The sequence below is a fragment of the Cupressus sempervirens genome, chromosome 10, assembly GCF_028749045.1.
Source record: "Cupressus sempervirens isolate cs-2001-9-10 chromosome 10, ASM2874904v1, whole genome shotgun sequence".
Classification (NCBI taxonomy): domain Eukaryota; kingdom Viridiplantae; phylum Streptophyta; class Pinopsida; order Cupressales; family Cupressaceae; genus Cupressus; species Cupressus sempervirens.
The window spans coordinates 632,973,424-632,995,316 of record NC_143127.1 but is presented as its reverse complement, the minus strand read 5'-3'; the positions used below and the strand labels follow the sequence as shown (position 1 = coordinate 632,995,316).

The following is a 21,893-nucleotide window of genomic DNA, read 5'->3' as shown; positions in this document are numbered from 1 at the left end:
GAGCATCTCAAGGCCGTAAGTAATTAGATAAGTTCATATTGATTTCTGAAGTTGTTTAATAATCTGAAAACTAGAGATGCCTTCAGAGCTGAAAAAATGAATATGCTTACCGTTTGAATGCGTTTAAACAGGGCGAGACCCTGTATTACAAAATAGCTCAATATCTTTGGCATGTATCATTCGCCTTTTTCAAAATGCCAGAGATATCCTGAGATTCGAGCCATACACTGTTACTGTTCACAGCCAAAATATGATTCCAAAAGACAATAAAAACCATTAAACGTCGGAAAAGCCATGGAACCAACATCAAATTTACAAACGATGTCATCGTCAGAAGGTTGGGAAAGAGTAGGGGCCAAGGGCGTTTCAATGGTAGTTCATCACATTTTTCATACTGAAAGTCTTGTGCATGGACAGGGACCAGCGTTTTTATCTTTGGAAAGAAGAGGTCAACAAGAAACAGTGTGAAACATTACTTGACAGTGCTGCGTACCTAGTTGGGTGTAGCTGAAATTAATAATTATATCTTAAAATTCAGTTTCTATAATTTAATTAAGTTTAGAGGAATGATATTATAAGAAGATAAAAATTAAATAACGATATTAAAAAAATTAAATTTATATTAGATACATTTTCTTCCTTGTTCTTTAGAATACATAGTTTAATAAGGGTTAATATGGTGGGCGTGAATGGGAACCCTAGCGATCAAGGCTTTGGATGGAGAAATGGCTACAGAGATCAGTGTCGAGATAGATTACACTCAGGAAATGATAGTACAAGCCCAAGCAGACCTCAGGTACCATGGGGGAATCCGTTTTCTCAGTCTCAGAGAAGTATTTTTAATAAATCATACAATCAAAACAATGCATGGGAAAAATAGCATGGAAGAGAGGCAGATTTTTCAAGAAAGAAAAGATTTGGAACTTTTGATCTTGGCTCTAGATTATCAAGAAGGGCGAGCAAAAATTTTCCAAATGATAGAACTTCAGGGTTTACAGGGTTTGGTTGGAATGGAAGGGACGGGAAGCATGGTCGGTATGGTGGGAATCATAGCTGTTACATATATCCAGTGCCAAATAATTTTAAATTCAAAAATATTGAACTAAAATTCTAGAGAAAGAAGAAGTAGGTGAGATTCACACAGAGATATGAGAGTCAAGCTTCAGTGGAAAAGGTAGCTATTGAGTTAAATCTTAAAGAGATTCATAGAGGCACTACACTTATCATTAATAATAATGCATCGGAGGAATCAATTAATAGATATAAAAATCTAGCTTTCTTTATGAAATGGTTGGGGCGTGGCTAGTTGTAACAAAAATACTGGGTTGGATTGAATGAAACTAGGGACAAAATATGATCTTGAAACTGCTCTCAAATGAGTTTTTATGATCATATGCCCCTCCAAATCAAAAAAGGGAGACATTTTGAAGGGAGGGCCTAACATTATAGATGGTAAAGGAGTGTACATCTGTGATTGGTTCCCCAATTTCAATCCTGGTTTAGAAGAGGTAAAGGATGTAATGATATGGATAAACCTAAAAAAATCTACCATGGGAGTTTAAGGATGAGGAAACCCTAAACAATATAGGGGACTATTTCAGATCATATTATTTATAAGAGGAGGTGGTAAACTCGAATCATTTTTATCAGCATACTAGAATTCTAATAAGAATGCAAGATTGTTACATGGTTCCAGACTTTGTAATGTTGAACACATCTCAAGGAGAATGGAGGCTAAAACTAGAAGTGTATTATGTTGATGGGGAAATAAGAAAAGGTAACTACAATAGTAAAGGAAAAGGTTTAGATGGGAATTTATGTGTGGATATCGTTAAAAGCATTGGGGAACAAAGGGAAATTATTCCTCGTTGGTCTGTTTCCTTTGAAGATGAAATGATCTCAAGCAGATTCAATCCCATAGGCATATCTAATGAGGTGACTGGAACCAAAAAGGGTCCACATCAGGATCAAACGATGGAGATAACTAATCCCCAAAGATCAACTCAAGTGGTAAAGGAGACACCCTATAGTATTATGAGGATCAAAGGCTTAAAAGCTTGTCCCTTAGTTGCAAATCTAGATTTTAATAAGTTATCATGTATTGTCCCTGATACTTTGGAGGAAGTGGATCAGAACCTCCCTAGCTTAAAAGGCATTCTAGAGGATAGAGGACATAAACCATATCTCAAATCAAGAATGGATATTACAACAAGCAATGCCTTTACCCCAAAAGACAACAAGGATGGAAATGAAGAAGGATTCAAAGACATACAAATCTCACGTATTAGAAATTTGGAAAGGGCCCTAGAGAGAGCTAGAGATAGTAGGGGGGGACAGCTTAGTCTCAGAATTGGATTACTATTCTCATCAGAAGGATAATGAATAGGATGAATGTGGAATGGAGGATCAAGTAGACATAGAGAAAAATAGAACTATCTCTCAAACCCCCTCTTAAATTCAAAAACCTAACTGTAAGGAGAAGAAGAAGAAGAGAGGTCCTAAATTGACAAAAATTAAACTTGTCATAGCTAATAATGCAGTAGACCAGTCAAAATTGTTGAGATAGGGAAGAGGATATGCCTCTTCCTGGAAGCAATGAAGATTCTTTCATGGAATGTCAGAGGTTACAATGCCTCTAAGAAAAGGTGTTTGATCAAACGAGGTCTTGATCAAAACCCCAGATTTGATTCTTCTTCAAGAGACAAAGTTAAGTGGGGATAGTATAAAATCCTTTGCTAAAAATTTTAGGATGTTGGGGAGTTTATTTGTAGAGGCAAACAGATCTTCTTGAGGTCTACGTATCTTATTAATGTAGGTACGCTCTGATACCACTTGATGAAGAGCCACACCACCCTTACCAACTCACAACCAAGAATGCAACAATATGAAGACAAAGAAAATAAAATGCTTCCCAAAGAACTCTTTTATTATACTTGAAAATCTAATTACAACAACATTTTTGCAAGATCTCGCAAGATCCAATCCAAACCCAAGCTAGTCCAGATCGACACTCTGGTAGAAACCTCTGAGATCTCAACTTGTTCTCGCAAGCCACCAAGCAACCTCCTTGTTTCTAAACCGCAGTCACTAGCTCTTCTCACAAACCTAATCCAAGATCCAAGTGTAAACTGCCTCACATTCGGCGCTCTGTTTACACACTCACAAGTCCATCACAATCCTGCTATAATCTGCCTCACATTCGGCGCTCTGTCCACAGACTTAGGAAAACTCACTCTTCACTTTCTCCTTCTCTTTCACACCTTGAAGCCTTCCAAGCTCCTCAAACTTCCACTTCTCGAGCTTCTCCTTGAGCTTCTACTCCTCAAGCTTCCCCCTTGAGCTTCTCCAAGCTTGAGCTTCTACTTCTCAAGTTTCTACTCCTCGAGCTTGATTACAAATGATAATAAGCCTTGCTTAAATAGGCACTTCTAACCCAAGACATTACAAACACAACCAATGTGGGATAAAGGGTAAATACAACTTTCTTTAAATAAATATTAAATTTCCACCCAAATACAACTAAGCACCCAACAAATATTAAATACATGATTTATCCAAAACCTTCTAGAATTTCCACCTACACACCTCGATTAATGGAATGACAACTATTTTTCTTATTTTTCTATTTTATGCCACCTATGCACCTCGAAAATAGAAATTCCTCCTTTTTTCTTTTTCTCCTTTTTCCCTTTTTATTTATTTATTATTTCTCCTCTAATTTTCGTCACTTTCTCTCTCCTCCAGATTTTTTTTTTTTTTTTTTTGCCAATAATTTTTCCATGCAAGATGCTCCTGCATCAGACTCCCCCGGTAGATACAAAAGTGTGTCCCACACTTTGACGCCAAAAGAAAGATCTACCACCATCTTCATCTTCACCAAAGGCTTCCACCTCAATAGGGACAACAAAACCACCATGCAAATCCTCCACATATGCATTACTCTATCAAACACTAGAATCTCAACCATCCAATCAACATGCTCATTCCCAGGAACAAACTGAACATAATGCTTCATTAGCAAACTCCCATTCACATCAGCAACTAGTGTGTCCATACTAGCAGCAACAAACCCCGCATCAGCAACAACAAACTTCATATCAGCATCAACATGTAGATCTCCATCAATACATGCCAAACTCTCAACACCAGAAACTTCATTGCTCACAACAAGATGCTCTACAATACATAACTCACCTCCAACAATCAGATCATCCATGACCAAGTGCTCTACAACATTCAAGTCACCACTAACATCAACTAGATCATTCACAACCAAATGCTCTGCAGTCTCCATGTCAGACTCAACCAACTGATCATGAAAACCAACCTCTGTCCCAACATCAACAACATTAGGAATATCTTCAGCAACAACCTCTAGTTGCTCTGCAAGTTCTGCATGAGACTCCACAAACTGATTAGCAAAACCATCCTTTTCCACCTTGACCTTCTTAGCTTGATCAGCCAATGTAGCATCCAACCGAGAAATCATCTTAGAAAAATTCCTCTCCACTATATCATGGATTTTTTCAATCATCCTAGGGTCCAATCCTCTTGGAGCCATCTCCCAAGATCTTCGTAAACCCTCTACAACAAATCCTTCCCACGCTCCTTGTGACAACCAAATTGTTTGCAAGTCAGATCGCAAGCTGCCACCTCGCACGAACAATCAGGAACCACATCACAAGTCTAGGACAACGGATCTACAATCCACAAGCTCTGATAAACTTTGCCCAACCAAGGTCCTGGTACAAACTGCCTCACACTTCGGCGATCTACTTGTACACTTAGGATCTCCTGCTCTGATACCACTAATGTAGGTACGCTCTGATACCACTTGATGAAGAGCCACACCACCCTTACCAACTCACAACCAAGAATGCAACAATATGAAGACAAAGAAAATAAAATGCTTCCCAAAGAACTCTTTTATTATACTTGAAAATCTAATTACAAAAACATTTTTGCAAGATCTCGCAAGATCCAATCCAAACCCAAGCTAGTCCAGATCCATACTCTGGTAGAAACCTCTGAGATCTCAACTTGTTCTCGCAAGCCACCAAACAACCTCCTTGTTTCTAAACCGCAGTCACTAGCTCTTCTCACAAACCTAATCCAAGATCCAAGTGTAAACTGCCTCACATTCGGCGCTCTGTTTACACACTCACAAGTCTATCACAATCCTGCTGTAAACTACTTCACATTCGGCGCTCTGTCCACAGACTTAGGAAAACTCACTCTTCACTTTCTCCTTCTCTTTCACACCTTGAAGCCTTCCAAGCTTCTCAAACTTCCACTTCTTGAGCTTCTCCTTGAGCTTCTACTCCTCAAGCTTCCCCCTTGAGCTTCTCCAAGCTTGAGCTTCTACTTCTCAAGTTTCTACTCCTCGAGCTTGATTACAAATGATAATAAGCCTTGCTTAAATAGGCACTTCTAACCCAAGACATTACAAACACAACCAATGTGGGATAAAGGGTAAATACAACTTTCTTTAAATAAATATTAAATTTCCACCCAAATACAACTAAGCACCCAACAAATATTAAATACATGATTTATCCAAAACCTTCTAGAATTTCCACCTACACACCTCGATTAATGGAATGACAACTATTTTTCTTATTTTTCTATTTTATGCCACCTATGCACCTCGAAAATAGAAATTCCTCCTTTTTTCTTTTTCTCCTTTTTCCCTTTTTATTTATTTATTATTTCTCCTCTAATTTTCGTCACTTTCTCTCTCCAGATTTTTTTTTTTTTTTGCCAATAATTTTTCCATGCAAGATGCTCCTGCATCACTTATGGAAGGAAGCCTTAGAAAGTGTCTAGTTGATAGATTCAAACACAAATTGGCAGTTGATTAAAGTGCAATCCTTTCAGCTGAAGATTAATGGTGTAGGAGCACCTAGGGAAACACCTAGGTCCACCTTGGGTTCAAGTGAAGACAAAGGATCAAGGGCATCCTTGAAAGTGAATTGGAATGTCTTGAAGCCAATAATGGCAATATGCAATGATCAAATTAATGTAAACTCGAAAAGTCTTGATAAGGGATTTAGGAGCCAAAATTATGTAAGGGTGGCCAATAGTGCCAACAAGGGATCTAGGTTGATTAGGAAGGTCAATTAGGTCTTGGAAGGGTCATGGAGTAAATATATAGAGTTAGAAAGTACTAAGTTGCAAGAATAAACAATAAAATAAGGTTGAGATCTCAAAATTTTGAATTCCAACTATCAAATCCCATTTAGGAGGGAAACTAGTTTTTAAATGTTTAAACATGTTGAATGAGTTCCAACCAATGTAAATTGGTTGAGGGAGTTGCAATCCATCCTATAAAGCCTAGTCAAGGCATAGGATCAAGTAGGCAAGAGCAGTGGTACAGATCTATCAGCAATTGTATGAATTGGTAATGAAGAGGCAATAAAAACTCCATTTTGCAAGTTTTTGGTGTATAATATTTTGATTGGATTGCTTTCTCTATATTCAGATGGAAATATAAACATATTTGAATGTCTTCCAACTTGTTTCTGATGAATTAAGCTAAACACTAGTTTCTTTTGCCAAAAGTGTCGATTGCAATTTTGAAGATTTCATTAATTTGTGAGGTTTTGAGTGTTTAGCAAGAATTTGATCATTCCATGGATGTAGGAATATGATTCTCATGGAATGATCCTATAAATATATGTGAATACAAATTCTAACAATGTCTAGGTTGAAGATTACAGAGGTGGTGATCACTAATGGAGGCTATGTGGTTGTAAGTGCATGAAATGCATGGCTAAGGAGCAACAACAGGAGTTCTAGCCATTTGAGGGTGGTATTTTATGGTGGATTATGTCTACATATGTCATGGAGATGGTGAATCAACTCTCAGTTGATTGAGATTGGGTTGGAAAGGCACACATTGAGGAAACCCTAGGTTTAAGGGTTTGTAGGAGACCAATTTGGGGGTTTCTTACTTTCAGAGGCTAGAGCATAAAATTAACTTGATATTCCCTAGATTGGAGCCATTTGAAGGGACTGTTGAAAGTCTTGAGTACTAGGAGCAAGTAGAACTTGTAGTTGCTTTGGAAAATGACCATGTTTTGTGCCTAAAAAGGGTGCACAGTTGGAGGATCTATTGGTTGAGCCAAAACAACCTATACCAAGGTTGAGATATGTTGAAGAAGATAGAAATGGGTGTCTAAAAACCTATTTTTTTTGTGAATTTTTTTGGAGAGTTTGTGGGAAAACTTGACCCTTTCTCACGAGAGACCTAACAGGGGGCAATTAGGCCTACTAGGCAATTTGTAGTGTTTGGGCACTTGGAGTTGTTTGAAAGCGTAAAATTGGTTGAAACCCTTTTAATCCATCTCATGATGGTATAATACATCCACCTTGGCCTTTGGTAAGGTGTAGGAGTTGAAGAAGGCATATTTGTTATTTTGAGGGTTTGGGAAACCTTGTATTTCCCTTATAAATATAGAAGTGGGAACTTGTTTGGCCCCACCACACTTTATCCCCTGCATCAATTGATTTATTTGCTTTCAATTTTTATGGACCATGCAATCAAACTTTAAAATCTCAAGTATGGATAGCTCTGACTGATAGATGTAATAATAAGAAACAAAGTTTGTTCTTTTTAGGTGGAGAATTCAATGCTATTTTGTCCCCAATGGAAAAACTAGGAGGTAAAGGTTGCCCTAGCCAAAGCAATGTGGAATTTGTAGATTTTGTATCAGCCAATGGATTGTAGGGTGTGGATTTAAATAATGGTAAATTCATATGGACAAACCGTCGCAAAGGTTTTACAAATATAGCTAAAAGAATAGATAGATTTCTACTAGGGGGGTCCTGGGGTGACACAAAATGGCTATGCCAAGCTAAAGTTATGTCATTAAGTGGATCTAATCACTTCCCTATATGTCTAGGAGTTTGGAGTGATTCTACTCCGAAGAGGGCCCCCTTTCGATTTGAAAAAATGTGGCTAATGGAAGAAGGGTTTGTAGATTTAACTCAAAATTGGTGGAATATTGCGCTAAAACGATCAGGGAACTAAGCATTTATTTTCTTTAAGAAACTTCAATTTGGGAAGGATCAACTAAAGATTTGGAATATAGTAGTTTTCAAAAATATATTTGATGAAAAGGTGAAAATAGAAAAAGAGCTAGCAGATGTAAATGAAACAGTTATGAAAGGTGGAATGGATGAACTCCTATATAATCAAGAAGTAAGTTTGAAAAAGAAGTATAACAAGGTCTTACATAGAGAGGAATCCTTTTGGTGACAAAAAATATGGGAGTTATGGCTTAGAGAGGAGAAAGAAACATGAAGTTTTTTCACAACTTTGTCAAAGGTAGAGGAGCAATCAATAAGATCTCTACTATCAAGGACGGACAAGGTGGGATGTTAGAGGAGGCAAATGATATTAATAAGGAAGCTATCAGTTTTTTCTCAAATATTTTGCAAAAAACATTCTGAAGTAGAATGAAATAGATGAGTTGTTGGATGGTATTCCCAAACTAATAATGAGGACCAAAATGCCATGCTGATGAAACCTATTTTGGAGGGGGAGGTTAAAAATGTTGTTTTCAATATGAGAAGTGATAAATCCCCACGGTCGGATGGATTTCCAACACTTTTCTTTCAAAAGGCATGGAAGGTGATTGGGAAGGACTTGTTGAAGGTGGTGGAAGAATTTTAGAAAGGAGGTTTTGTGTTTAAAGACTTTAATAACACCTTTTTAACATTGATTCCAAAAAAGGGCGCAAAGGAATCATTTGAGGATTTCCAACCAATTGCCCTCTTCAATACTACATACAAATTATATCCAAGGTGATTATTAATAGACTGAAATAGTCTTGTCAACTATCATTTCAGGGGAGCAAAGTGGCTTTTCTCCAAGTAGATCTATCTATAAAGGGATTATTGTGGTGCATGAAGCTATTCACTCTATAAAATTGGCAAGAGAAATGGTAATAATGATTGAGCTGGATATTAAGAAAGCATATGATAATGTTAACATAGCCTTCTTTCTTCAAGTTATTAATCGGTTTGGTTTTGCTTATGACTAGTGTAAATGGATTTGTAGTTGTATTTCTACACCAAGGCTCTCCATATTGATCAACGGAATCCCATGGGTTTTTTTTGAGACCACCACTAGCATTAGACAAGGGCACCCTATTTCCCCTTTTCTATTTATTATCATGGCAGAGGTCTTGGGGTGGTCCATAAAAAATGCTAATTTGAACAGTGTGTGGAAAGGCTTAACCATTGTTAGGGGTATTGATTTGATTACTCACTTGTAGTTTGTTGATGATACTTTTTTAATGGAGGAAGTTTTTGTTCTTGAAGCTAGGTGTATCAAATCAGTTTTGGAGAAATATAGTAATGCTTCAGGACAATTCATTAATTGGACTAAATCTGAAATCTTTTTCTTTAATACCCCTATTCCCACCCAAGAGCATATTAGTAGAATTTTGGGTGCTCCCTGCCTAATAAGTATCTTGGGATCCCTCTTTCCAAGGGAGCTAATAAAGCCAATCTATGGAAGGATCTAATAAATGCCTATGTTAAATGATTGGATAGTTGGAAAGGGAAATGGTTGACATATGCAGACATAATTTATTGTTACAATCGGTTATCTCGACTATTCTCGTCTTTGCAATGAGTTGCCTAAAGATTCCTCTAAAAGTGTTGAGATATATTGAACAAAGGATGAGGAAATTTGTGTGGAATGGGGTGTAGGAAGAGGAGAAGATTCCCCTTATAGCATGGGAGAGGATTTCTAATCCAAAGAAGCAAGGAGGAGTAGGCCTAAGAAAAAGGCACTTGGTAAACAAAACACTTGGAGCCAAATTGGTGTGGGATATGTATGCTAACCCTTCTCAGTTGTGGGTGCAGATACTCCAGGCCAAATATCTCGATTCTAGGGAGGCCTCTAGAATTTTAACAATTAGAAATCCACCAAATGGTTTAGCCATTTGGAATTTTATTTTGGAATGTAGACAGGTAATAATAGATCACTTATCATGGCAAATAGGGAATGACAAAATGGCCTCCTTTTGGGATGACTCCTGGAATGTAGCACCAATTCTCGTAGAGTCTAATGAGGTCCAAAAGGTGAAATAAATATTTGTTAGAACTTGGGGGGGAAGTTGTTGATTACATGGAAAGAAAGGAATCTCTTGTAGGCTCTTACTGGGGATGGAAAGACTGGATACCAGTGGGACTAATGGTAGATTAGAATAGAGTGATGTAGAGGATTTTCAGAGATAGGAGAGTGATTTATAGGGAGAAAGGTGATGAGATCATATGGTGTGCTACAAAGAGTGGGGCTTACTCAGCAAAAGTAGGATATTAGATGTTAGGTAGCATAGAATGTTTAGAAGAGTGGCCATCAAAGTTATGTTGGGATAATGATTGTCTTCAAAAGGCAGGGGTATTTGCTTGGTTAGTAATTCAAGAAAGGATATTGACTTGTGAAAGAAGAAAGAAATATGGATTCACTGGACCAAATCGATGTATTTATGTCAGAAGGAGGAGGAAAATACAAATCATTCATTAGTTTAACGTGAATTTGCAGATACATGTTGGTAGAATTTAAGACAACATCTAAATTGGATTAGTCCATTACCAAACAAGCTATGGCCTTTGTTCCAAGGATAGCCAAAAGACTTCAAGAAGTCTACCTTTTCAAAATTATGGATAATAAGTCCCTAAATAGTGACATGGGATGTGTGGAAGGAGAGAAACAAGCAGATGTTTCAAGACAAGATAGAATATGTGGATATAGTTTGGGACAAAATTCACAGAATAGTATGTGAAATAATGCAAGTCATTACATTTAGGGGGCAGGCTAATAGGAATTTTTCCTCTTGGGACTACTTGATGCAAAGAAATTGGCCAGAGATTAGAATCAATTGGCTTAAATATGGAAATAAGAGAGTGGACAAAAAAATAAGTAGGGAGAATGCAGTATGGAAACCATTGGATGAAGATTAGATACAAATTAATTTTGATGGGGTATCTAAAGGGAACCCAAGATTTTCAAGAGTAGGTGCAATTTCAAGAATGACTAATGGAGAAACCTCAACTATAGCAACAGTAAGGTTGCTGGATGGAACTAACAATGTGGTGGAAGCACAAGAAGCTCTTCTAGATGTGCAATTAGGAGCAAAGTTGAAGGTGAATAATATCCATTTGGAGGATAACTTAGAAATTATTGTTAATATGCTGAAAAAAGGAAAATCACATAGTTGGTTTTTACAGAGCCAAATAGAGGAAATAATTACATTGTTGGATAGGTTTACCAACTTTTAAATTAGTCACATTTTTAGAGAGGTGAACAAGGAAGCTAATAAATTAGCAAATTATGCAATATTATTATCCAATATTAGTGATATGATGATGGATAAATTTAGTGATTGTCCTAGCGATGGCTTATTAGATAATGATAACGACATCCTTTTAAGAAGGTGGGAGATATGCCAATAGGTTGTAATTATGTGATACATTTAAGGTTGATGCATAAAAGTACATGTTGAGGTTTTTCGGTGGTAGAGCTATTCAAAAAAGAATTTATGATGAGTGACATTAAAGCATGTGAAAGGTAGAGTGAAGAGAAAGCTACTCTGAATTTATTTATTACTGGCAAAGTGAAAGAAGGAAAGAAAGTAAGGCTTTGAAGAAAACTTAGACATAAAGAAAATGGAAACTACATTCTCAGTTGATTCAAATAGACAAATGAAGGCATTCAAAGGACTTGCAGGATGGGAAAGGGTTATTAAAAATAAAGATGGGAAAGGGTTATTAAAAATAAAGACAAAGGAGACGATCTCAGTAGTGTTAGGGGTGATTGGTGACCCATTTCAAAGGTGCACAAACTTAGATGTGATCTCAATCTTCATAGCATGGGATTTAGAGCTGAATAAGAACACTTATGAAGTAGAATTTATGACACGCTCTGTTTGCTAATGATATGCTAGATGGGCTAGGGTCAATCATGGAGTGGTTGATCCTTGGAATCAGGCAAGACATTAGTGAGTGTTTCACTGATGAAGATGAGGCTCACATTTTTGGATATGTGCCTTTCTTGCGCTGGAAGACAGGGGTTGATAAACCATTAATGTTTAGGAAAGTTGAGGAGGTGTGGCTGAGAGTAGTAAGGGAACTAGGGCATGTGGAATGGGTAGAGCAAGTAGCTGGTGTTGGGCTTTGGAGGAATGTCCCTCGATGCCAAAGAAGTAGTGGTGGCTCCTAGTCGGGCTTTGATGGAGAATGAGATGGGTTGCTCAGAGGTAGATGGAAACACAGTTTTGGTGGGCTTCGACTTATAGGAGGTGTAAGATGGGAGGATTTTGAATATTTGAAGTTGACAAGATGACAAGTGAAGAAAGGGCAACACTTACAAACGATGTAGCAATAAAGCTCAAATTTTGTGAAAACATTGGAGCTTGTAGGTTATTTACTTTTATGTAGTATTGAATTGTAAAGATTGTAAAACTTTAATAGTTAATGTGTAGAATAGAGGAAGACCTTGTATGTGAATATAAGCAAATATGGGGAAGATAACAACGTAGGAATATAAAGAAGTGAGGATAGATGTTAGATGGACTCTTACTTGATGTAATGTTCTTACTTTCCAAATTAATACAAAAAACCTATTACTGATTACAAAATAAATTCAATTTATAAATTAGAATAATTCTGTAAAATTATTTAAAAAAATCTAAACAAAATATAAAATTTTCCTTTAAATTAGAAATTTTATTTATATATGAATAAATTTAATAGATGTTATTATTTAATATAAAATTATATAATCATAATTATAATATAAAAATAAGAAAATTTTAAAATCAATATTTTACTAAGCTTAAAAGATAAGACTATATAATTTAACATATTTTTATATGTTTATGTTTTGTAACTTATTTATATATAATATATTATGATTTTATGTTATTTAATGGTAATTAGAAAAATTTAAGCAAAAATATTTTATATTCAGGTCAATCAACTTTAACAAAAATAATATTAATGATTTTAAAAATTAAATATTTCATATCTATAATTTAGAAAAATATTTTTAAAAACTTAGTTTCAATTGGGAGAAATAATTAAATTTAAGAACTAGTTAAGCACACATGATTGCAAAAGTATATAACCTACCACAAATAAGGGTAAGTTTAAGGAAGTTGGGAGATTTTGAAGTTAAAATATAACTAGTACTTTTCACCAAAATGAGGTGTAATGACTACACCAATTGTAAGGTGTGCAATACATAAGTTTAGTCAATGGTCATTGTAGTCTATGAACATTCTTAAACAATAGCGACAAAAGTTATCTACAATAAATATAAATCAATAATTAAGATCTTTTTCACAATTCCATATGATTCTTCACTTTCCATTGTACTTTCCTCTATAACTAGTCAATGGAAAAACAATTTTTTTTTTCTTCTGGATCACAAAATATCATGTACAACATCAACAACTGCCCTATTTCTTTGCAAGAAACCTATCATAGAAACATTTGATTAGATATATAAATCTAATAGTTTTCCAAATTTAATACAAAATATTGGAAAAAATATTATGTTTTATTCTTGTTTGTCTTCTAAATAATTTTGAAATAGACTGTAAGCTTATTTAAGCTTATTTTTTCTTAAAGTACATGAACATTTACAAAACTAGATTTAAGTAGATTTTAGAAGGTATGGAAAATAATTTGTTTGTAGCTTCTCAAAGTCTAATATGTATATTTCAAACTTCTCTCAATTTTTAATTGCAATATACTTATCAAGCCTCCTACTTTAAAATTGAGGTGCTATATTTAATATATTCCTTCAAAGTTACAAATTTGATTCCTTGCACAACTACAAACAATCTATAGTATACCATGTATAGAATGAGACTAAATTTATCATCTTATAAAGAGAGTGTAGGTACTATGTTTCAAATTTCTTCTAATATGAAAGGAGATGTTTTCTTTTTTAAGATGACCTATATCACCTTGACATATTTTAGACGCTCTTTAGCTAATATTTTGTCTCTAATTATCTTGGATCATTACATTGTCACATGTTAATTGTGTACGCAAGTTTCATATCACCTTAATAAGAATAAACATTTTCAAGTTGTTATTTTAAATGATTTATTGCAAGCTTGAACAAGTACAAGGACTAAATTAAAGTCTAATTATAATGCTAGACCTAATTTAAGCTTTGTCTTGAAATGCAAATCTTAAATGCAATACCAACTTTCAAAGTAACTCTAGAATGAAAGTATCATATGTACATTTTAATATTACTATATTTCATTTGTTAATTACATTAAATTCAATATAATCGACAACTTATAAAAAAGTAACAATAGATACACATTATAATAATATAATTTTAAAACAAGACTGCAGAGCAACGTAGTTCCTGTCGTTGCATTCATTTGTAAAGTTTAATTTTACAATTAGATTTAAATTTTAATCTATATTAATCTTATTGATATATTAATTAGTGGAGTTTTATTTAATTAGTAAGTTTTATGAAATGAATAATGATTATATTAATTACTATTCATATAAATTATAAAAATTTAATTGAACTATGAAAATTTTAATTATGTTCTTAATATTTGATTTCATTGTCAACTAATATTACATTATTCATGTTTAGTTGCACCATTTAAATTCAATACAATTGTTTAGATGATTGTTGATAAATAAATTTACACTTGAAAATCTTTGTGAAAAAAGATGTTAAAATCAAAGCATAATTAAAAGTATTATATTAACCTAATTCTAATATAATTTACTATTTTTTATGTAAAACAAAAAATTAATTATATAATATATTTAATATCTAATGTTAAAAAACAATCTAAAATTATGCATAATGGATAGTTAAATTTTTAAAATTAAATTAGAGGAATGATGATTATATTTTGAAAATTAGAAAAATGAAACATTTTGATATATTATTATTAAACGAATGATAAAGATTTATTAGGTGAAATTAAATAGTTTCTTGTGTTTTTCTTTGTTGTCTATAGTTCTACAAAGTAGTTAAAATAATTCATATGAAACTTTGTGGTTTCAAAAACAAATTAATAATAGTGAGTTAAGTTTAGTTCGATGCCTATAGTTTTATGATAGGAACTAATAAATTAATCAATTTGTATTTCTGTAATTTTTAATTCTTTTAAATTTCAAATAACTACACTTATTAAAAAATTAATATGTTTAAACACGTCTACTAACTATCTATACTATACTTTGATAATAAATTAAGCCATATTAACTTGACTAAAACCCATGTACTTGAAACCATATAATTTTATAACCAATTCCCAAGCCATCAAAAGTAATAAGCTATGAGTGAATGTGATGCCACAATTATGAAAATTGTATGGTAGGGGCCTTTAAATTTGAATACAACAAGGAACACAACTACTGATACATACAATTTTTATAGTAGCAATCATACCATTCACATGAGTAGTATTATGCAAAGTGTTGTTTACAAAGTCGTGACTTTAATTTTTTTTACAATTAATCAAAGAAAAGGAAAACCCTTTGAGATTTTATTTATTAAAAAATTGACATGGAAAAAAGGTTATGTGAGCACCCAGAAAAATCATCAATTTGAGGGCTCCCAAGTGAGAAGCACAATTTTCAGAGTATCATCTGCACTTTGAATCACCTCTTCCTCAAACTCAATCTTGAAGTGTATGAACAATAAAATGAAGAAAACTGCAAACCAAGCCAAAATTTACCTCTGCTATCGCTAATTTTATTTTCTAAGATTATTTTATCCATGTGGATAGTTCACATGGCAAAGAAGTCCATCGATATCATAAGTAATTTTTTCTGGAAGAACCTGCTTGATTACCTATGAGATTTTTTTCTAATGATAATCTACTTGATTATTTTTCTTGACAACCAAACTTTTCCACATAAGACGTAACACTTCCCTATCAAAGTATTGTGTATAATAGTCTATTGACCAATGAAAAGAGAAAAAAATGTATTTTCCTTCTAAATTTTATTTTATTTGAAATGAAAAAAATGATCAAATTGTTGACATGTGGCAAAACATTTTGCTAAGCTTGTGGGGCTATTTCCAGCCCCAACTCATTTTTGCTCAAATTAAGTGGGCTAAAAAATAGATGCTCCTATTTTGGAGGAAGATTCTAAATAATCATTTGCAGCCCCCTCCCCCTCAAAATAAAAAATAAAAAAAATTATTGGACATCTCTTCCCTAAAAAATAGAGTTCAAGCCCCCTCATGGAACCTTCTTCCTTAGGATATGCACTATGTTGATACTTTTATAGAATTACAAAAGTGAAGGACCCATGAATCTTGTAATGTTTAAAAGTTTAAGCTCAACAATTTATGAAATAATTGACTTGATTAAATGATTAGTTAATTTTTTAGTTAATTAGTATAAAATTGACTACTAGTAAAAAAAAGTCTACTCTAGTAGGACAATTTATTATCCCCCACCTTTTCCACCTTCTCAAATCTACATCCTAATAAGTAGGCGCTGGTACTTTTTAGGACAAGATTCCAATTAACTTGTAGTAAGCCTTTTTTTTGGGCTACATGGGACCACTTTCTCCATAAAAATAGATCATGAAGCCACCCCTCATGGGACCACACCTTAGAATATTTTCTTAAAAAGTAGAAGTTCTTATTTTTTAGAAATCAGGTGCGAATAAGTGGAACTAGAAATTGTCTCTTTTGTTTAGGAATGTTATCTATCACTTGTCAAATATAAAGTATTGATTTTAGTTTTAAAAAGGGGGAAATAATTTTTTAAAACTTATCATGCATGAAAATGAGAAACAAATGTACTATATTCATTAGACAACTAATGTCCTTAAATAATGAAGCTTTATCTTTCAAGTTGAACCAGACTATAACATTTTTGGGAATGTCAATTTTAAAATATTTCAAAACAATCTCAAGGAGCTCCATATCAATTTTGTAGGAAGCCCCATTCCATAGGACTCAACCCTTAGAAAATCATCTATTTTTTGTTTAAAAAGTTAGCAATAAGATCAAATATGCAAGTTTGTTGGTACCAATAGTACATTATTGGAGCATTTGTGCAAAAGTGGTATGATCACTAGGGCATTTGTAAGTATTTGATCAATTGTGAAAATGTTTTGATCGTCTAAGTAAACAAGTGATGGAGAAAAAAGGGCTAGGTATGAAGCGGTACTTCAAAATGGCCACTTTTTTTAATCCTTTTGCACTTAACGAATTATACAAGGAGCATCATTACTACCCAAAAGTCAAAAAATATTTTCTAGGTAATTAAGTTGCATACATAGACAACCAAAAAAATGTTAAATCTAATATATAGTTTAGGCTCTATGAGTGCCCAAAGTTAGCTATGACAATTGCGAGTATGTTTCCCCTAAGACTTACCAACTCAAATCATTTTAAATTTTACTTTTGATGAAATTCTTACAAAATGGTGCCAAACCATCATAAATTATCTCATCAAATGTCAAAGTTAATAATTTGAATATACTACCCTCACTCACAACTTTAAGAGTGCAAGGGATGAATTTGAAGCAAATTCAACATAAATTTCCTTGGTTTTTATATCTTTAGCGATCTCCTCTAAACGGTAGTAACTTTTGAGGCAATGGTAGAGAGGTCAATTAAGAATATAACATTTATATTTGACAGATCAACGTTTATATAACAAACATAATTCAAGTAGCTCATCAGAAATGTAAACAGAAAAAACCAAGAAATTTAAAACTAATTTCTTTCCTATTAATAATTGGTTTGATAAGGAATGTTAATACTTGGTTGGATTAGGAACATAAAACTACAAGGGGAAGTTTGAAAGAGGAAGGCAAATGCTATGTTGTGCAAGCAAATCTTTAAAATAAATTTTTAAAAAAAAAATATTACATGAAAAAGTTACTCTACGTTGAGAAGAATAATTGGAAGGAGTTTTAGCCAAGAAAGATACAGACTAAAAACAATATTGTAGCTAATTAGAAGTTTGAATTGTATTTGGATTCCATTCCCTTCCTAAACACTAGTACAACTCTTTTCACATTACTTGAAGTTGAGATTGGCATAAAAGAATATTAGAGATAGTAAAGCCAAGGTTTTGGTTGAAATTTAAGCACAATGCCTAAAATGGGGGATAAAAACACTTGTTTCATGCATTATGATAATTTTCAACAACATTATTTCATAAGGGTTCCCAATAAATTGGACAACCAATCTAGCAATACATCTTCTTAAGAGCATCAATGTAACAACCTTTCTAATTACCTAGTGATAATGTTCAAATCTTTGTTATCAAAATATTTTGGCAATATGATTGAAAAAAAATCAAGGAATGGACCAAAAAAAGGTGAAGTAGATTTTAGGAGTTGGAGAATAGGGGCATACACAATCACATTAACATGGGGCTATACTTCTTTCTCTTTGTTTTACATTATGCACATAACACAAAATCATTTTTACAATTTTTAGATTACTCAAAAAATTGTGCCTTTTCTTTGTACAACCTTTGAATGTCTTAATAATTGCATAAAATTATATTAGATTTGTCATAGAAGTATTAATTGATGCAGGAGCATCCAAAGGTATAAGGGCAATCCTGTATCACCCAAAAAAATGTACTTAGACTTAGTTTCTGTTTCATGTGTTTCTTTTCTAGATACCATTTGGGTCAAATAAAGGTTCCAACTCTCACAGTTCCACTTTTAGTATTCTAGGTTAGAGTTTTTTAGAGTTTTAAATCACCTTGGGATATGTGTAAACGTAAAAAAAATAGGAGTATGTATTTGAGCCATAATTTTGGTGAATTAGAGGGTGTAAATTGGCCAGATGATTGTAATTGTAATTTAGAGCATTCCAGAAAAAGAATCAGGTCAAAGGGCCCCATGGTTTGAAAGTTATCACAGTTTTTCGATTTTTGGAGACCTCCTAAGAATGCTTCAAAATCAGGTTTAGGGCATTCAATGACCTCGTACAGGGCCAAAAAATGGGGGATGAGTGAAGCTAGTCCATAAGGCTATAGAGTGCTTTGAGAGCTTTCCAAAAATGTAAACGGTTCCTCAATCGGAGCTACGGTTCAAAAGTTATGCCTCCCGAAAGTTCGGTTACCGTTTTTGGATTCTTCTAATTTTGCGTCGACTTCTAAAGTGACTTTCAGAGCCTTCTATTTCGTCAGTGGATGCCAACTAGCACTTTCTAGAATGTATTCCTAATCCTTAACCCTTCAGGGTCTATTTAAGAACATTTTTGGCATTGTAAAAGGCAGTTCGGAGTGGAGTTTGAGAGAAGGTACTAGGAGAAGAAATTATCTCCAGATTTATGCTATTGTAAGCCCGTAGGGCATGTTTTGGAGTCTGCTTCTCTGCTCTAAGTGTACTAGCATATTTTCATAGTTAATAAAATTTTTCCTTTCCTGTTGTGCCCATTCTGTGCTTGGGTTGTGTCCCCATCATTAATGGAGTTATTTTGTGAAAATACTTTTCTCATTAATAACATTGATTGTGCAAGTAGGATTAAAAAGTAACCATTCAAATAACTTATCATTTATCTTTATGGAAATATAAAGAGGTTCATTGGGTGCCTTAATAGTCTCATTAGGATTAAAGGTAATGCAAGGTTTAGGTTTAGGTTTGGGTTTAAGTTTAGGTTTGGTTTGGGTTTGTATTTGGATTGACCAATAAGAGTAATAACATTATTTGCCACACTACATCTAGCATCAACATCCATGATCATAGAGTGAGTAGGCTCAACAATATTGATGGAAGAAGAAGACAATATCCATTTTTGCTCAATGATGTTGGTAGGAGAAGGCAACGGTTTAGGTTTGCAAGTTCTAGTTAGGGGGTGCAATTGATTTGTTTCAATTATCATTCACATGATCAACAATATGATGTTGGAATCTATGGTCTTGGATAATATGTTTGAAATGAAAATACTTCTCACTATCATGCCTACGATGGAAAATGCATTGGCTAAATGCTTTGGGATCAAAGGAGTGTATAAATGGTTTGGAAAGGTCAATGGGTTAATTGAATTCAACATATAACACTATAAAAGGATTCAAAATGAGATGTACAATAATAAGATGGTCTTAAAGTGGTTGACAAGGATTTATACTTGATGTTGTAGTTTCCACTCGTGCATTGATCTTCATTAATCTATTGTTGAGATTTTGGAACATCTAGAATATTTTTGAGTAACATCATTCTTATAAACTAGAATCATCAAAGTGGATGACTCAAACTAGATCACTTGAATCTAATAATTATGAATCACTACATACAATTAGGTTTTTAAAAAGTAAACTCATAAAAAGTAGCTTATCTCCAATGTAATTTCACATATTAGAAATAAAAATTATTTGGACATCCATATCAAGCACATGATAATAAATTTGTGCATACATATGTTTGAATCAACCAATAAATTAGTTACTTCTTCCTTAACACCTTGCTTATAATGAATTAAATTAATTATAGAAATTTGAGGACTACTGTGATTTCAATTTTTTTTGAATAAAAGCATTAGTTAGTTTTTGAAATGAATCGATATAAAAGGGGGTTAAGGAGAAAAAATATTGTAAGGCCTTATCTCTAAATTTCTTAGCCAATAATTTAGCCATTAAGTCTATGATTATTTGAGAAGTTAATACACAAGGTTTGAAATGACTCAACATGAGTCACGGGATCACCTTTTCCATTGTATGTCTCTATGTGAGGTATCTTCATGTATTGAGGGATAATTGAATGAATGGTTCCATTGGATAATGGGCTAGCTAGAAATGTCTCAAGTAGGGATGTTGTATTTGGACTAGGTTATGGAAGCAAGTTGTTGTTGTAAGGGTGAAACACTTTGGGAAAGGTTATTAATGATTTATTTAGTGGATATGTAGGCATTGGAAATGCTTGATAATGAAGGATGTGGAATGTTATGGGAAGAGGATGGAGAACCAGAATGTGAAAGCGGGACATTACGATAAGTAGGTGTAAATGATGGTTGGGAAATACATGGAATACTCATGGGGGGAGGTATGTTGTGATTAGGAATTCCTCCAAGATAACATGTGGAGTTGATGTTTTAATGTATGTGGCCACAATAGACAGATTATAGGTAGATATATTAGGTAAGGATTCCAAAATAGGGATGAAATTATAAACATTGGTATTAGGATTATAAATATTAAGATTTAGACACACATTTTCATAGATATAATGATTACTATTAATAATTTGAGATATGACACGCAACAAATCAACACCATATTCATCATTTTCTATCATCTATCTCAACCCTTCAATGAAGGGGATTTCCTCACTATTAGAATATTCTTGACCCATGCATGTTTATTCTTTACTAAATCGTTGAGAATCTTTTCCACTTGTCTAGGAGACATTCTTGTTAAGGAATCATCCTAATCATGAGAAATGTGAGAAGGGTCTTCTTATCGTGGAGGTGTTATATGTAGAGATCAAAATCATAAAACTAAAACACAAAGAAATGAAAGAAGGTGACATCTAAACAATATAGATTTCTAAAAAAATTATCATTTAAACATTGCATTAAATAAAGAAATTTTGAATCTCTAAATGCATAACACATACAATATAAAATGTGAGAGTAAATGCACGTAAATCATATCTATACATTCGAATTAGAATGAAAATGTAAGGAGCCAAGTTCACCAAAAAGAAATGAAGGTGAACCTAGGTTTCTAAATACATAAATTGTAGCAACATAACACTTATAAATAAGATCAATACATCAAATCAAAACTAAGGTGCAAGAGATTTTAGTTCACCAAATTGTAAAGAAAAAAAATGACTGTAGTTGATTATTTACTATGATGTGTGGACAAACTAGGAAACCAAGATCTATATCCTCTCAT

General features: G+C 33.6%; 1 protein-coding gene and 1 long non-coding RNA gene across 3 annotated transcripts in view; one reads left to right on the top strand and one right to left on the bottom strand.

Moving 5' to 3' along the window:
• The window catches only part of LOC149535427 (uncharacterized), a 76,832-nt gene extending 76,397 nt beyond the window's left edge, over positions 1-435 (bottom strand). The window contains exons 1-2 of one of the 2 annotated variants that reach the window (XR_016356732.1): positions 306-435; positions 111-208 (exon numbers count right to left, since the gene is read on the bottom strand). This is a non-coding gene — a long non-coding RNA (uncharacterized LOC149535427). Of the gene's footprint in view, positions 1-110; positions 234-305 lie in introns of both variants that reach the window. The other variant, XR_016356731.1, reaches the window with a different exon arrangement.
• The window catches only part of LOC149535426 (sulfate transporter 1.3-like), a 117,475-nt gene that overhangs the window by 81,205 nt on the left and 14,377 nt on the right, over positions 1-21,893 (top strand). The window lies entirely within an intron of this gene.